The sequence below is a fragment of the Seriola lalandi genome, unplaced genomic scaffold (assembly GCF_002814215.2).
Source record: "Seriola lalandi dorsalis isolate HSWRI2012SDOR001 ecotype SW California unplaced genomic scaffold, Sedor1 jcf7180002054425, whole genome shotgun sequence".
Lineage (NCBI taxonomy): Eukaryota > Metazoa > Chordata > Actinopteri > Carangiformes > Carangidae > Seriola > Seriola lalandi.
The window spans coordinates 3826278-3845672 of NW_019524978.1; the positions used below are offsets into that span (position 1 = coordinate 3826278).

The 19395-nt window shown below is 39.2% G+C and overlaps 1 long non-coding RNA gene across 1 annotated transcript in view; it reads right to left on the reverse strand.

The window, feature by feature from the left end:
• Positions 1-19395, reverse strand: part of LOC147818871 (uncharacterized) — a 61555-nt gene that overhangs the window by 17254 nt on the left and 24906 nt on the right. The window contains exons 2-3 of the long non-coding RNA XR_015437515.1: positions 17271-17397; positions 11783-11933 (exon numbers count right to left, since the gene is read on the reverse strand). This is a non-coding gene — a long non-coding RNA (uncharacterized LOC147818871). The remainder of the gene's footprint in view (positions 1-11782; positions 11934-17270; positions 17398-19395) is intronic.

The following is a 19395-nucleotide window of genomic DNA, read 5'->3' on the forward strand; positions in this document are numbered from 1 at the left end:
TAGTACATGGCTAAAAGCCTTTTCTTACCTTGTACATGTTCACTGTTCAGACTCTGTTTTAAAAAATTTTAACTGTGTATGTAGTCATAAGCATTGCAGAACAGAGAGGTTGCTTACCCCTAAAATGGACCTGTAAGTTTAATTGGAGTGAAAAAATATCAAAACGGAAGCTTTTCTCTCAGACTTGTTTTGCAAATATGTCTTCCAACTAAGTGAGCAGAACTCATTCGATGCCTTTCTCACTGACCCTTTAAAACATCACATGGATAGCAGCAGCTTAAATGGCTGTTGTGGGGACTGATTGTCTGAAGGAAAACTTGCTCCTCTCCAGTGTTAGCTTGTTAAACACAGCTGTATTCTCCATCATTTGTCTTGAAATATAACCACGTTTAGCTCAGACAGTGGACAGAAAATGGTCCGTGAACACACTTTCAATATAAATTTGATATTTCGTACCTCAAAGCTGAATTAAAATTCCTTGATTTATTTTATTCATCATATCGAAAGCCAGGCAGCCTCTTTCTAATGAAGCCAGCGGACAGTTTGATGTTAGTGAGTGTTTGCGTGTGTGGTGTGTGTGTCTGCCGAGTGGCAGGTGAGTGAGCTATCTGCAGTGCTCACACACTCACCCCCTGCTGTGTTTAATCAATACCATTCTGAATTCCAGCCTTCACACATGCACACATGCACAAACACACACATAGGTGCATACACACACACACACACGTACACACTGCAATATCTTTCTCTAAGACACCAAGGGAATACTAAGTATGAGCTACTTCACTCACTCACTCACACACACACACACACACACACACACACACACGCACACACACACATAAAGGTGAATGTGTGTATTTGTTTGTGTGCCTTTTTTGTGGATGTGTGATATGTGTGTGTCCATAACGGGCGGGGCTAATTAATTCTAGACCATCTTGTCCACTGGGAGAGTGGAATATCAAGATTGAATGAGGTGTGTGTGAGTGTGTGTGAGTGTGAGTGTGTGTGTGTGTGAGTGTGTGTGTGTGTGTGTGTGTGTGTGTGTGTGTGTGTGTGTGTGTGTACAAAAGGTTCTTGAGAAGATTCAGGGCAGCAACTGGATCGATTCAAGTTCACCCAGGATGGAGAGAAGAGGAGGGTGAACAAGAGTAAAAGACAAGGAGAAAGTGAGAATTTAACAATAAACATTTGTTTTCACATTTTCACTAATTTCATTTTTAGGATTATTATAATTAGGATTATTATTATGATGATTTTAACCTTTTTTAATTGGTCACAATCCTACTCTCATGGGTTCTCCTCCCCTGTCTTTGGTTGAAGGTTACACATGTTGGTCAAAGGCACCTGGAAGTGGTTGATGAGGGAGGGAGCCCCACCCACATCTCCCAACTGAAATCAACTGAACTCCAGTCTACTGCCTCCATGTGTGAAAACCTGAACCTCCAAGAAACCTTTAATTTGAAAAGAAAATTGCTTGAACATAATATATTTGAGATGGAAAGAAAGAATGAAGTCTGATGCTGTAATCTGGTGTATTTGAATCAAAATAGGAATCAGGAGGTTCATTTAAAGGTCACTCGACAGTTTCAGTTGTTTGGTATTTCTGCATTTTTGTCCAGTGTCAGGCAATAAGCATCATGAGGAATCAGCGAGGGATCTGTTGTGCAAGAAAAGTCATGAGCTGGTTTATGATGGAATACACCACAGAGCAAATAGGAAGTCAAGCCTTACCACTATTTCTCTCTGCTTCTGCCTCGATTTTTTATCTTGTGAGTATTGTGGTTAATTAATCTTTATCCAGTACTGAGGTCTTTGTTTGCCTTTTAACACTTCCTATCTGTTATGAAGCTGCTGATCAACATTTCTATGAGACTGCAACATCTCCATTTTTCATGATGTCAGTGGGAGAGAGTTTAGCGACAGCACAGGACGTGGTGGTGTTACAGAAGCACAGAAAATCTCCAGGAGTAGATGAGTGTGTTCAAGTTTGACAACAAGTGCATATTGTTAATGATACAAAAAAATGATCAATTAAATTTCAGGGTGGTAAATATAGCCTAATACATTTTAAATGTAAAAAGTGTGGGTAGATAATTAGTCTGTATTTTCAAGGAAATTTCATTTCGATTAAACGTAGCTATTGAGTACTTAGGATTTAGTAACACATGTTTGTGAACACATTTATATATTCAATTTCATGACACAGTGTGTTTCTATGTTAAAATGTTAATATAAAGATCATTTAACTGCCACACTATTTTGGCCTTGAAACTTATAAAACAGCAAATCCTTTCCATGATGATATTTCCTCAAAATAAGATGTAAAAATGCAGTAGGTTGCAATCAATTAATATGCCTACTAAAAATCCTAGGGGGTTGCAGGGCAGAGGCATGTAGCTCTGTGAGTTTAAGTGTGACTCACAAGATGTTTACGAGCTTTTTCGCAGCCTCCTTATCCATCCCTGCTGCCTGTCTCCACCGTGTAAAAATAACTAGTTAAAAAATCTGAAAATAAACAGCTTTAAGATGGGGGATAATTAAGGCAAATATGGAACCAGTGTTTTTACCTGTCACACTTTTTCTTCTTCTTCACCCCTCCTACTCTTTTTCAGGGCGTTTTCTGTCCCTCCTGACACCTTAGTCTCCCCTCACTCTCTCTCTCACACTCACACACACACTCACACAAACACACACACACACACACACACACACTCTACCTCCACCACCAACCAGCTCCCCTGCTGTGAGAGCAAACACTCATCGCACATGATCACCATGACGATATGGAAATATGAATTATGCATAAAGGCAGGCTCGCTTCGGCTGTGGGTACAAAGCCGTGAGGGTGATATTCTCCTTTCAAATGATATGGGAAATATCCCCTTAGTATTAATAATATAATAATCTATTCTACCATATTATTCTCTGTCTCATAGATTTGTGATTCGTTAGGTGTTCCACACATTTAATAGGCCTACCGCCATACACACTGAGCACATTAACAAATTTAACTCAGAAAACATCTGCGGATTGTGTGTTTAATATAAAAAATTAGCATAAATGATGAAACATTGTATTCATATACCAAGCCTAATCACAGAAACACTAATTCCAGTATTGCCCTTTAATAAACTGTGAGAGCTGTGGGGTGAATGTAATTATATTTTGCTGACTTCGCTTTTCTAAATGTTCTTCATTGTGTCATTTCAAGGTCACAGTGCAATTAAACATCCCCACAAAGGAAGTGCATAATAGGCATGCAGAAATGTAATACAATGTCACTGTGTTGTCTATTGTTTATTAAATTGAGTCCAAACTGTATTATAGGCAACCATTTCATCAGCTCAGTATTGAAGGGATCCTGACAGTGTGACAGTGTGAAACAGCCTATCTGCGTCTAAACCCTGGCAAGAGCCATCCATCTAACAGACTAGCTATTATTAGATATTTATCTAATACAAATGTGACATTGAGATTATTGAAGTAGCAACAGATCCAGTGCTGACAAGCAGACAAAAAAAGTGCCTGGCTATATTTGCCAAGAGAAAAGCAGTTTCCTGGAAGTGAAAATAAAACAGAAGAGGCCCGCAGAGGCTCTGAAACATGGGGAATCTGCACTGTACGACAAGCTCGGTTAGACATGCTTGGCTGGAAGGTTACATTATGGCTCCATGCAATTTCTGTATAGTAGGTGTTACGTGAGCCGATGGGCAGAGCAGTCTGTGAGACATAATGGTGTAAATAAATGGCTGAAAATGACTGGAACATAATATGAATAAACAAAAGCTGTTCTATTTTATTTGGCAGCATCCAGCCATATTAAAATGGTATAATATAAATCACATTAAATTTTGGCTGATGTTAACATTTTTTATCCCAGGCACCCTGCAGGCAAAGAAAAATGACCATATTACTCTGAGTTCATCTTTGTTAATCACACAAAAGAATAAATTAAATAATTTCTGCTTCCTGCTTTACAGTAATTTATCCCTCTCATCGTGTATAATCAAATATAATTAATGATTATTCACATTGTCATTGAAATTATCTTGTCACTGTGGTCACCATTCCTGCAATTGTGAAAAAAATATTTTGTAGCTTGTAACACTTATCAAAAAGTTGTTGATATCTCATCAGTATCACTATAAAGTGCTGGTGACATTTCCAGTCAGTTCTCCACAGGAATAACTTTCCATGTCAAAAGCTTTTCAGATCTTGAACCTAAAAGAAAATTCTCCTGGATGCCTGAGACTGACAGCAAGCACAGAGGCAGGTTTAACATTGACAAAAATACTGAGTGAAAACATGTTGATGGTAAAACTGTAAACACTGTCATGTAACTGTAAAGACAATTACATTTTTAATTGCTGGTAAAATACACCTTATACTAATTTAGATAATAATGACTCTATTTTATAATACAATATATAATAGCTCTGCCACGATAATTAGTGTTGTGAAATGCATACCACGTTTAAAACACAGTATATACTTCACATCATAGTGCATTCAATGTGTTAGCCTGTCAGCTTTATTCATTAACACGTCATTTCAGTTAATAAAACACTGCTTGTTGTTTGTTTTCCATAGTGAAATATCTTATATATATATACAATGCATTAATGTCACCATTAATCATAATACATTTTTACAGGAAAATATTTGATGTTATTGGACAGGCCCAATTTTTTATTCAATACCTATAAATTAATTTGGCATTTCCAGTGTGCCTTTCAGTTTGTGTTTGTGTATAAATGCGTGGCATCACCGCTCATTTCATGTTGTTGGGCCATAATGCAATACGTTAACAGTATAAGCCCGTCTAATTATCTGCTCAGTGTGGCTGAGTTTAGCTACACACTAAACAGAGATGACAGAGGTGTGTGCAGGTGTGGATGTGTCATTTCGGTAGGTGCAATGGTGCTGACGTTCCCATAACTGTGGGCTGACACCTCCTCAGTATGTAAGAACCATCTCTCACGCTGCATTATTTAAAGGTTGAGAGGGAGACACAGACAGGAGGAGAGGGAGAGGGGACAAGGAGAGATAAAGGGAGGGAGAAAGAGATCCAGGTATCCTTCAAGAACTGTCTCTACAATGTGCCTGAGTTAGAAACCACCGCAAAACTTGACTAATTATTCCACTCAATCCCTCTCTTCCTCTGTGTTTATTCCTCTCCATTCCCCATGTGCTTTCTCTTCCCTCCCTGCTACGGTTTCTATTCGCCCCCCCCCCCCTTCACTCTCTCCCTGCTACCCTCTCTCCTGCTAAAGCTAACAACTTGCCAGGAGAAATATGATTAGCACAGCGGAGAGCTGAGGACCACAGTTTGCTGGAGAAGTCACTCACACACAGGCAGTATTCCCCAACTGTGCAGTGCTGAGAGAGAGAGAAATGGGGGAGAGAGGAAAGGTAAGACACAGACACGGGGTGTGACAGATAATAACACCAGGGCCAACACGGCAACTCCCTGGTTAGCCAAATTAGTTGGTTTCTGTGTGGAGTTTGAATGATCCCCCGTGTTTGCCTGGCGTTCTTCCCACAGCCGTAACGCACACAAGTCAGGGGGATCGGAAAGTCTAAATTGCCCCTGAGTGCCACTGTTTGTCAATCTGTATCCTACATATGATGCTCTGGCGACCTGCTTAGGGAGTTACCCTGTCCTCCCCTCAGTGCATGCTGGGAAAGGCTCTTGTCCCTGCCCCCCTCCACTGTGACCCAACAGCAGAATCACTCAGTAAAAACCAAGAGTCAATAACAAGGATAATGTATTAACCCATGAAGTGAAAAACAGCTTCTAATTTCTCCTCTACAGTAAATACTGCATCTTATTTTATTGTTATGGTTTTTATGGCTTCTCCTAAAATACTGTGAATGTATTTGCTGACATCATTTACTGGGTGCCTCTCATGCAGTGTACACTCCCACAATTCTCCTCACATAACCCCTGTCCACATTTATATGGACAGGAGTATTATATGTTGTTTGAACAAGGGAACGCCGAGCTGATCTCAGAGTGTTTAACAAAGTTACAAACTGCAGGAAAAAATAAAAAGGTGCAACACAAACAACAAGCAAAGTTAAAGGAGAGATTTACAAAGTTTGACTCTTCACCCAAAAGGAAAAAAAACACAAAACTATTATTGCAACAGTGATGCAACAGTAAAATCCAATCAACAGTTCAGTGACCACTGAGAATTTAAGAAATTGGAGGACTGTTCACGATACTGCAGAGGTAAAACTCAGAAACTGTATTGGACATGAAAGAAAAAACAAATATTGACAATGACAATGTTATCAAGTGATGATGCAATCACATGTAAGAGCTTCAATGTAACTTTCAAAAAGACTGTTTTTGGTTGTGTCTTAGAAGAATATTAAGTATTTCTAAATGAAAGGAAAGGGAAAGACAGACAGGATGATAGACAAAAAGTGGCAGAAAGTGAGAGTGAGAGGCAGAGGCTCTGAGGGAATGAGGGAATGCAGGACAGGGCGAGAGGGGAAGGAGAGGAGGGAGGGAGGGAGGGAGGGAAAGCGGAGTGGTTTTAGGCCGATGTGAAAGCCAGCAGGTCACAGAGGTTCCCTTTAAATTTAGAACAAACCACAAACACTGAATGTCTACTCCAAAAGGCTGAATGACTGATTATAATGGCTGCCTGTTTCGATCTCGTCCTGTCAGCCTCTCAGCTCTGCTTTCTTAAGAGGGCTCTGACTAGTGGGCTAACATGTGGGCAGGCCTACAATTTACAATTACAATTAAGGCATTTAGCTGACGCCCTTATCCAAAGAGACTAACAATAAGAGCAGCAATAGAAAAGGCTACAGTGTCTGTGAATCCTGTGATCCTCAGCAGTCTGGTAAAGAGCAAGAGTGAGGGACATCAACACAATGTGAAGACCTTAAGAACAGGTGCAGTGCCAAACAAGTGAAAGGAATAACGGAGACCACAGTACAATGCATAAGTATGTATCAACATGCCCCATGAATAAAAGAACCAAGGTTATATTGTGTTTACACACTTTGATAACACAGCTACTTTATTTCAATTCCAAATGAACTGACCGTACAAACACCTCAGCCAAGGCTAGTGCAAGCTAACAGCTCACACAGACAATCAGGGTTGTGCAGTTTTTGTGTTTACATAATGGTTTTGTAAATTGTGTCTTTTACTGACATGTTTCAGTAAAAAGCAACAGCAAGTAACAGAGGAGGACAAATGATTAGAAATGTTTACAGAGTGCAGCCTGGGCCTCCTACATCTCCAGTCCTTGTTTAAATTGTGGTACACACTCACACGGAGGTTTTGTTTAGGTTTTGATGCATTATACTAAATGCATCAACACACACAGTATTGGAGGTATATGTATTATAACAGCCTTTTTTCTATTTACAGAATACCACTGGTCCAAGAAATACGGTGACGTGAAAAGAAGTTCAGCGCAGGCCAGAAAATACCGACCTCAAGCTAGCAATTAGAAAATAATGACACTGACGCTTCAGGTTACTCTGTAGGTCAATCTGCAATAACACTGATCACTCGCAAGAATCTGCATTCATCAACACATCACTTAGATTCTGACCTCCATCTTCAAACATCAGGACACAACAGTAGAGGAGTCATTCATAATATGAAGCAGGGTGACAGACCTGTTGTCAATATTCTTCACTGGTGCACAGACTTCTGTTAGTCCACTATATAACACACTCAAAAGGGAACCGGTGCCATCACTCTTTACACTGTACTAAATATTTCAAGTGTTTATTTCTGCGTCCATGTCTGCCTGGCGTGATATGTGCAGTATATGTACGCTAACATGGAGAGATGCAGACTCATCTCTCTACAACAGGGGGGAAAACACATGGACACATGAGCCACCTCACACACTGCAATAATCCCACTAAACCTGTACTGCATCACACGCACGCACGCACACGCACGCAAGCACACACACACACACACACACACACACACACACACGCGCGCACACAGAAATTACTGCCAGCTAATACTTTTATATCTGCTGGTAAACAAACAAAATACTCACCTGTTTATTATTTTCTAAATGAGCAACATGTTGTCTTAACCAACACATTCATTAACAGACATAAATGTACAAACCCTGTAGAGTAATAGGAAATAGTTTCAAAACATTTTAACTGACAAAATGCCAGTGCAGCAGAATAATATTCAACATTATAATTGCAGATCATTTTGAAGACAAAATGAGTCCAGCCTACACAGAGCTAACATCAACATCGACGAACACCTCTTCTCATTCTCTTTTCTGCATCAACAGTTTGATTTACCTGTGTATCTGGCACAAAAGCATCCTGCTAAAAATACTGGCTCTAACCAAACCTGAATCCGACAATGATTGGCCAGAGGAGGTTTGTGTCCCCTCCCTTTTGCACGGTATTTAGGTAAAGAAACCTGTTGTTTTGTTTTGGTGCAAGTTTACATTTAACCTGAAGCAAGAAATTGTGCAATGTGAGCAAAGACAGAAACACACAAACATGATGACACAGCAAAGCGTTAATGTATCTCTTCAGTTATGTGATGTCTAGTAAGAAATCTAATATCAACTGTCATCATAGTGCTATACATGTATTAATAAAGGAGTAATAATAAAACCATTATGTTATGGCAGTAAGAAAGGGTCTCAAAAGATTTGTAATTACTTAGAGACTTATCTAAAATGTCATGTCCTTTAAACTATAAGCCAAACGAGCACTGCTCTCAAAATGAAAATACTAAGACTCTGCACTCCACACTGCAAAAATAGGCAAATTAAAGTGATGATTTAAAACTGAGATTCATCAAGTTAATCAAAAGACAACCTCAAACACAGTTCTGTTATTCACAATGTACGAGCAGCTAGTTCTAATGCCCTTTTTATTTTGTTGCTAATATGAAATATTACTGCGACAGGAAGATTACATCTAGAAATTACAAACTTGTTTTAGATTAAAAGCAAGTATCTTACCGTTATTGCAAATATTTACAAGATACATTTCTTGTAAATATACAATATTTCTAAGAGGATCACAGCATAGAAAACATCAGAGCAGAGCAGAACAAAACCAAACAGAGCAGGTACTCACTCAGAGATGTAGGAATAGCCCCCAGAACACACCACCACCATGCAGAAGTCTGTCTACTATCCTGTCAGGGTGCAAGCTGGTTGCCTTGGCCCTGGCTGGGCGTTATTTGTGAGTCAAATCCTTAAAGAACAAGAAGCTTTCTCTGTGCCTAAACCTGCCGACAGACAGGGGGCTTTGAAGGCCCCCAACCGAGCTCGGCGGAGAGCTTTGAAGCCAACTGAAAACTCTGCTTTATGGGACTAAATGAAAGCGAAGAAAAGGGGAAAGTTATAAAAAGCAGAGAAACACTGAGCTCTGTTGCTATTTTTCTCTGCTGCTTCACGGTTGTGAGTTTGTGAGTAGTTTGATGATTAATTGGAGGCTGTGTTGAAAATATAGAATTGAGGTGTGTTTTATCATGTGTGTCAGTAAACACTGTGACACTGCAGTTTGTTTGTCTTACACTATATTTCCTTTTCTTTCTCAGACATAACCGATTGTTTTTACCTCTCAATTATTAGTTAGTTGTATTAATTAATAACATTTAGTTGATTAAAAAAATTTCCTAACCTATTTAAAAATTACCAAAAACAATTTGAGGCATATTCGCCAATCACCTAATCTAAAAGTACTAGTTTATTAACATTTTGGCAGAAAAATTCACAGTTACAGCTTTTAAAATATTTTTATGTTTTTTTCAAAACATTATTGAGAAAAAAAACCCGGCTACTATTTTTCATTCAAATGTTTCATGAGGGAGAAAATGTGTGCAGTATGAATTGTGTCTCCAACAACCATGATATACTATAAATAATTAGTATCATTTTACGATCTTAATGGCTGATATGAGTGTGCATAAAAATCTCTATATATAGTCTGAACAGAGAACTAAAAGATAATGGGAAAATGCTCGTGTGTAATGTTGCTGCTAATGTCAATGGCCTTCCTCACGTTTCCTAATTATGGTATATTTCTGTGAAATGTTGCTATATTAATAAGAAGTGGATACATCACCTTTACTGAAACTCCCTGCTGTCCCAGGTTTACTGTTTTTTTTCTTTATTAGCCCTTTTAATAATGAAAAAGTTAGCTCCTAATTTCTGGACGATCGAAGCCACATGCTTTCCAACGTGGGGCCTTTATATCATTTGTTAAAGAAAATGTGATAGTAAAAAGCAATATTATAAAATCCCTCATTCATAAAGAATATGTTTTCATGTATTGTCCATGTGTTTATTTCCAGATATATCTCTCATATGGTGGACACATTATTATACAGCATATTGTCTAACTGGTATCATCTCATACTTATTACTTTTTAGTAATAATTAAAGTCTTAATTGGCTGCAGAGAACATAAGGATTTCAGTTTTTCCAGCCATAAAGACAAATTGTATGGGTTTGCTTTTTTTCTCACATCATGTTGACATTTATTTATCTTTTTTTTTTCATATCAAAGACACCATTTCCGCAGCACTTTTGCACAATATATTATCACTTTTATCAATATCAGACTTGAAGCCAAATTGTTATGGTTGAACAGACGCTGTTTTAAATGGCAAATTTAATAGTTTCATGGTAATAAAGACGGGTCTGTGTGGCAGACTGAGTAAACAGTCGCTTGTTGGGTGAAAATCTCAATTCTGTTTTTCTGTTCTGTCACCTTGATGTCTGAACTTCAGCTCTGAAAAACAATTCTGGTGCCAAGAACCGTCCATGAAACATCATTACCATGGTGCTTTTTATGTTAGTTTAGCTGAATTAATTATCAAGAAAACAAACAACACCTATCTAAACTGAAGCCTGTGTATTTTCAGGATGTTGCAGCTGACTTTTTAGACACACATCTGCAATCAGATCACTGGCCCTGGACTCTCAGAAAACCATTTATCACTTTCTCTGTCTGTCTTTCGCTCTCTCTCTCTCTTCTTTCAATAAGTCCTTTAGAAGCACACAAACCATCTCCAGCAGACAAAACAGTGGACAAGCCTCTGTGATGTCCTGACTCATTCTGCTCCTCTTCTCTCCAAAGCCTTGGGGCCGACGCATTGGGACCCAAAACCAACACGCACATAATAGGGCCTTGTTGGAGCCGCCTTAATGTTTCTAATGTTATGTAAATGAGGAGGGAAGAGGGCAGGAAAGGAGAAGAGAGGAGCAGAGCGGAGGAGGAGGCAGTGGGAGTGTTTGTGTGTCCGAGGAGGCTGCTAAGCTCCCATTACCAGGGGATTAGGCAAATGCTGCCGTTGTATCGATGCTGGTTCGACAGCGAACCGCCAACCCTAATCCCCTCCTCTCTTCTCCTTCCGACAACGCCTCGTCAACGCCTCCTCTCCTCCTCTCTATATAGTCCCCCCCACCAATCGTTTGTTAAAAATCCTCCCAGAACTTTCTGGATTCAACTTTTCAACTCTCTCCTCTTGTTTCTCAGTCATGCATATACACTCCAGCTCACATAAACTCAAAAAACACAAATACTACTGGAATTACTTGGTTCACAGCCAGTGTAAATTTGTCTGTTCATTGATTTCTCTGACATGTGATGTGTGTGTGTGTGTGTGTGTGTGTGTGTGTGTGTGTGTGTGTGTGTGTGTGTCTGTGAATGTGTGAGAAGTGATCAATATTGAAAGCCAGAGAGTGCCTTTCTGGTTTGTCTGTGATGTGTTTGCCTGGAGCCTCAGAGTGCAGATATGACCTACTGGCTTCTGTATGCATCAACTCTTCAGTTCACTGCTCCTCTGACTCTGGGCAGGAGGACGAGTGCTGGTCTCTGGGTGCTGCTCACTGGTCCCTGGGCGCCCTGGTGGCTCCTTTAAAGGGATTCAGGAGACATCTCTCTGCTTTATCTTCCTGCAGTGAGAAAGTGCATGAAGACAGGAGAAAGAGAGGGAGAGAGAGCACATTGTGTTCTATTTGTAGGCAAGCAGTTTCTCGCAAACTTTGTCTGTAGTGTTCTGCCTCTCATATCTTTCGTTTTTTTTCTAGACTCAATAATTTTATAATGCAGAAATTACACAGAAATAATAGATCAAAAATTCACATTTTCACTATTTTATTAGCATAAACTCACAGTAAAATGATCAAAAATGACTGTTAAATCATTAATTAGCATTTTTTTGGCTGTAGGGTTTTCATACACAAGCAGGAAATGCAAGGGAAAAAAATAAATTGCTAAATACGTGTCTGAGAAGATGCGACATACATCATGCAAGCCGACACACATGCAATAAAGCAACAAAAAAAGAACAGATTAATCTCTGCATGTGTTATCACTAACTATTCAACACAGCTCAGGCTGAGGAATGTCATCAAGAAGTGAGGAAGCTATTCTGAGACAAACGAGCTGTGTGATGTGTGTGTGTGTGTGTGTGTGTGTGTGTGTGTGTGTAAGTGTGACACAGTTGCAGGCAGAACTTGGAATACTCAATTATCACATTAGCACATCCAGAGAGAAGCCGAAAGGCTACACACACATGCCTATGAACAAGCACACACATATGCTTGTACACACACACACGCACACACACATGCACACGCACACACACCACAACCACCACCCCCACATATCTCTGGAACTGCAGGCCCCCTGCTGAGAAGCTCAAACACACCAACTGAGGGAGGGGGGGTGGTGGTGGGGGTGTTGTGTTGTAGGAGAGAGGGGAGGGCTGTTGGGTTGTTGAGAAGCATGAGGCTGGTGAGTGACATTGAGACCAAGGTTAAACACAAACCATCCGTTCTGTTCGGCTGTAGGCCGAGTTGAGACCGGCAGCAGCACTGCGTCACAAAAAACAGCCTCCCCATTCATTTCTATGAGACCAGTGCATCGGCGCAGCGGGGGTGATGCTGCTCAAGACCCCAACAACATAAGGTTAGGGTTTGGGTTGATCTTCGCTCAACCTTTGCCACATCGCAATGCAACATATCTAAGCAACACACAGCATTAGTCAATCATATACAAGCGTGTACACATTCACACAGTCCAGGTACGCTGTAGCATGTAGTTTGTAGCATTCAACCGTTCACCCTATTAACAGGCAATTTTCAAGAGACAGAGGCTTTAGATTGTTGTAAACATGAAGGCAGACTGTGCAGGCTGGCAGAACATCATCACATTTGGCACGAAGGCAAAATGGCAGAAAGCACTAACACAGTCTCTGAGGCCTGGTCAACCGAACCTGATGAAACTTTGTATTGTTCCATACTTTCCAATACATGGCCTGCAATTGAAGACAATGTCATATGGCCGTGGAGATGCATAGTCACAGGTTATGTCAATATTTCTTTCAACAGCTAAATGACTCCTCTGCATTAAGACCACACATGCAGAGCCTCGGCATGCTCCTCCTCAGGTTGTGTGGAGACTGTGGGGACAGTGATTGTCTTTTCCTTTGGTTTTTTCTGGGCTGCTTTTCTACTTCACCTTTCTGATGTCTGAAGAGTTTGTCAATTATGTTTTATTATGTTTACGTTTTGTTACTATTATCAGTAATGGTTAGAAATGATGATCTTGCAAAGTCATCTTCAGGGAAAGGCTTCTTGCCAACTGCTGCTCTCTATTACAAAATAAATGGGCAGGATAAATGCATCCATCTATTGCTGCAAGTAAACACTTACAGATCATGGATTGATTTTTTTATTTTTAGTGTGGGCAGACTGACAAATAAACACAATTCAACTAGGAGTGTATCTAAGGACAAGTAAGATTAACATAGTGGAGATTTTCTGCACCTTATAGATTCAACACTGATTTTCCACTATTTGAGTTGTTGTTCTCTGCAGTGTCTGTGGTCTGATGTTAAAGATACGTTTCCTAACTATTAAGGAAGCATGTGGTCTATTATATGCTGCTGAAATAACACAATAATAATGGCAATCGCAGTTCTCCATCCAGTGTTCGAAATTCTGTGGAAATGAGTGTGGAAATGATAGGTGCAAAAATATCCGGACAAGCACAGTTAAGCTTACTGCTGCTGTTTAGGGGTTCAGGGAGTGCAGTTACTGTAATTCACACAAGGCACAAAAGACAAAAAAGCACAGAGAGGGCTGACTGAATTCAGCACTAGAAACACAAAAACTAAGATGTTGTAACTGCTGTGCAGAGATGATTAAAATCTGTTTATTTAGCATCTGAAAAAAATCAGATGAACAGTTTTCTACATATATAAGACAATAAAGCAGCTTTTCTCTCTACCTAGAGGTCATTATTTATTATAAGCCTCAGCTTGGAAAATGTTCTTATTTAGAAACAGTTTAGTTTCCTGTTATTTTTCCCACAGGAAAAGACAAGTCAGGATCCAGGAATATCTCAGACTCATATTGTTACATTTTGTAATTACCTCAGCCTGCGTCTTTTGCAAAGTTGTTGAACTGAGTAGGTATCTTGCATCACAAAACTCTTTCCTTTTTATTAGTTATCCACAGAGAAAAGCCAGAGAAATCAAACAGGTGGCCGATGCTGTTAATTCCTTTGTGTAGCAGTTGTTGCTAAGGAAACCGTGGGGAAAAGGGAAACGCAACAACAATGGTTGTTATAACGCAGCAGTCAGTATCGCACTAAGAACAGCTAGTTGAAGGAAAGCAATTCACATATTCACAAACAACACATCCTTATAAATCAGACACAACAAAGCCAGGATGAGATGAGACGCACACAGCACACCACCGATATCATTGCTCTGATAATTACTCTTTGTTAGCAATAATTGATCTAAATCAAAATATATCTGATACATGTGTATCTCCTCAGAACAAAGTGTAGGCATTATTGTTGAGCCCATACAGATTTCAGACCACACAGAAAAAAGCAGAGGTTTAAATTCATAGCTTACAAACTGACAGCATTTGACCGCTTCTCCTTACTGCCTCTACAGCAGAGGACCAAGACGCTTATAGTCACGGTCTGGTGATGGTGAATGACTGCTCAGCGTCAGCTTGGCTCACTGTCAGCTGATATGCTGTATGAGGTGTGGCTATTTAAAGTCTAGTGGTTGGCCGTTCAGACGAGAGAGTCATTACTAACTTGGAAAAAAAAAAAAGTGTTGTGTGCGTGCATGTGTGTGTGTTTTGCCATGTGTGTGACTTTAGTGTGTCTGAGCTGAGGTGTTTTTACGATACTTTGACTCCACTGGTATGTTGTAAGGAGAGGGAGAGAGGAAAGTCGTAACTGTGAAGAGAACAAACATACAGATACCTTATGAGCAGACAGAAAGGCATGCTGAGAGGGTAACGAGCACTCTGCAGTGTGAAATATGTGTGAGCAACAAGAACGTCATGATAAGTCTGGGCCTTATCGGACACCTACTGTTACAGTATGTGACATAATACAGGCAGTATGTGACACTGTCATGATTTAATTACTTTACTAATCATGATTGTATTTTTTTATATTTCTATTTTCATAAACTGTATCTGTCACATTTTACATTACATAGCTGTTTTTGTGCCGTGGAAGCATCTCTGGTTATGAGCACAATATTTCTAATATGTTTGCTGTGTAATGTGGGAATTGGGCTGAAATAACAAGAAGTATGAAGAAGATGTATGGGAACGTTTGATGAAAAAGCTGAGCCTGGCTAAGCTGTGTGCATCATATCATATGTGCAAAGACACATTCATAGCAGAATACTATGTAACCCGAATGCCACATTGTTTACTCTGTGATTGGATCAATAGATGAAAAAGTGATTTCCAATGTTATAACTTTCTTTCTTTTCTTTTAATGCAGGGTTGTTTTTTTTGCTCAGTGCCTGGTAAAAGCAGCACCTGGGCTGATACTGCCCTGTTACAGAAGAATATTAACCATGACAGCTAGTTGCTAAAAGCTCACACATTTACAAACATGTATTGTCAGGGTAAAATTTATGAAAAATACATGAGCTTGTTCTTCCCACTGACAACAGTAAAATAGCATAGAAATATTAAAGAGGGAAATCAAAGCAGAGAGGGAGAGATATGTAATCTGGTAAATGTGAAGGAGTGGAGTAAGACTTTTTTCAGCTCCCTCAGAAAAACTGTACTTACTTATTCCAGACACATATCTTTGTATTGTTTGTGTCCATGGAAGTCAGCTTGTGACTGACAACAAAACCTGCACTGATCTTTTCGTGATTCAGCACATTTTCCAAGTTGAAGTGTAGATGATTTGTTTTTTCTGTGTTACAGCTCTCTCTCTCTCCCCCTCTCTCTCTCTCTCCCTCTCTGTCTTTTATTTTCTTAAAATATGGTACAACATTAAAAAGCTCTGCCCAAACGCCTTCCTCTCCTTTTATGGTTTTGGTCTTTACAGTCTGGACTCTTCCCTCCAGGGGCTCTCCCTCCTCCTCTACATTGTAAAAACTGAACAAATGATTTCATCTCTACATAAATGCTCACCACACAGCCAGGTGAAATGCTTGCTGGTACATGCAGTTTGCAGTTTTCTGTACCGAGGTCCATTCAGGAACTTGGGTGAAAAAGACATCCTCATGGAAGACATTTAGACTGTACATTTTGTTGTTCCAGCCCCAGGGTCTTTGGTATTGTTCATGCTGACACATAAGAATGTCTGACTGTATCACCTAACTGAAATGAGCCCTCATACCTGTGGTTTCTCTGCCTCTGCGAACAAGCTGTTGCATGAAAAGAGTCTGATGTGTTGGCTCAAACTGGCAGGTATGAGCATTTGAGTCACCTCTCGTATTAGCAACAAAATGATAGTTATTGTGTTTATAAAAAATGACAATTACCTGACAAATACTGCATTCCGGGAAGAGGAGGAAAACTTCATATAATTCTTGACTGGGCATGAGCACGCATTATATTTTGGTTGTTTACCCCTTGTTGTTAGCCTTGTAGTCACACTGGGAGAAGGGAAACCAAGCTTAAAATAGCTGTTTATTATGCTACCTTTTTAGCAGCTCACAATTTGTTAACAAGTGAAAACAGACAAAAATGAAGAGCTCATTTTAAAAACGGCTGAAAAAATTGTGTTAATATTGTTTTTTATGTATCTTCCAGTGTGTTTTTTTTCATTAATTGCCCATGACTCCAACTCAAAATCATAAACAGGAGGTTGACATAAACTGTTGTTTATGATGCGAATATGGCATGAGAACAAGCTACATTTACCAAGCTTGCAAACTTAACAAGCTGACGTTTTTCAAACACAATACCTAAATTATTTAAAAATAAAGAGAGAAAATAACTTACTTCTCTATTCAGCTTTTTTGACATGGATTCATGACTTTGACCACAATGACTTCCTGTAGTGAGAGAGGGATGCTAGTAGTCAGTCCCTCCAGTGTAACAGCATGGGAATAGTGTCCATGGTCTGAACCTGCATTAGAAAAACACAAACAAAAAACATGAAAAAGCTTTATCTACATAGAAGAAAGAGAGAAAAAGGTACTACTCCGTTTAATATCACAAACTGAACCTTTAGTTTAATTTAAAAAGCTTAAAGAGCTGCATCAGAAACCTTGAGACCTTTTACTTGCAGAACTTGAGTGCTAAAGAAAAGCCATTAACATGAATGCGGCACAATCTTGGAACAGCTCTCTTGATAGAGCCATGATTTGTAAGCTACATTGTGCAAAAATGGAAGAAAGCCAATGTAAAAAGGGAATTGTTTAAGTTAAGCATCTAGCAAACTAACAACTGAGCTAAAGTGCAAGTAAATACTGGACTTTAATTCAAGAAGTCAGAAGAAAGACTCCAGTGTTGCTCTGTAACTACGTTATGGTTGTTATATAGTTAAACAATATAGTACTACAGTACTGCAGTATACTGTAGATTTTATTCCCAAAAGTTGTGTGCAATTCAAATTAAACATGTTGACATATCAGTAGCCTAAGACAACATAGCCTAAAGAATATACTTGACTTGTACAGAATACCATGCACTATATTCAAATACACTCAAGAGGTATATACTGTGTATATACTGTATATTCAGACAGAGTATATAGTATCATTCGTGTGTAACTTGGCTGCTGTGATGCTCAAATGTTGAATTACTAAGAGGAGATCAATAATGTACTCATATTTCAGTTTATTGGGTGCATTATGAGTTGATGTTAATCATAAAGACCATATCATCAATGATATATCTAGACTCCATTGCTGTTGCTGGAGCGTTTTTGCTCCTGGTTGTTAAAAAAAATTGATTTATGTTGTTGGAAATATGGACATTTGTAGCAGTGCAGGTGTTTTCTATTTCCTCTTTTCAATTGCCTTTGCAGCCTAGAGCATACTACAGATGTATATCATCTATAAAGTTTACTCCCTCCCTCTATGAAGTTATGTTATTATTTTATTATTTTATATTGATCAACTATAAAAGACTTTCAGCTTCTTATTTATGAGTGTAATGTTTTTCCTTTTCACTTGTCTAATTGGCTGATAAATCCCAGCTGCAGAGATGGGCTGACAAGGACAATTAAAGGCAACATGAGAAAAATCAGACTGTAGAGAGAAGAAAAATAATATGTGAGGAACAACATCATGAGACCAGAGGAGACGCTTCGTTACACAACAGACATTTTTCATAGATGACATTCTGAAATGTAGGAAACGCACAAGTGTAAATAATAAAATTAACAATGGCTGATGCCATTAAGATGTTTCAGATTTGGGGCCTTGAAAGTGTGCATTGTCTATGTTCACAATCTAACATGCATTCATGCTTTACATGTACTTTCATGCACGTTTGTATTCAAACAAATACACACACACACGCACACACACACACACACACACTCATGTACACATCAGGGTTAAACCGACTAATTCTCTATTGTCCATTACATGAAGTGTAAAAGGAAATGCGGTACGGCCTGAGGGCATGAGAAATATGAACAAGCAACTGTGAAATTAAGCATCAGTAGAAAAATGGAGGATTTCTACACAAGGTAATTGCAGGTAAGTCAACAAAGAATGAGCGAGCCATATGTTGACAACACTTGAAATTATGTCTTCTGAATGTTTTTCACCCCCACTGAGATGAATTACGGCTTTCCAGCAGCTGGAATGACACACCACAGTTCAGTACATTTAATGTACAGCTGACCCACAAAATGATACGATTCTGTTTGACCTGTTGGCCTCATGGCTAAATATCCTTCAATTCAAGTTGCAACAAATGGATGTTTCATTAACCCCTTGAGACCTATGTTCCTCTATAAATTGTAAAGAGGCTGGAACCTCATCTCTGTAATTACAATCTACTATATTATACCAGCTATCACTCCTTTGCCTCTGAGAAAAAGGTATCTGTAAATAGCTGATTTACAAATCAGTATTTTTACCCATCTTTTAAATCAGACCATCCAGGATTT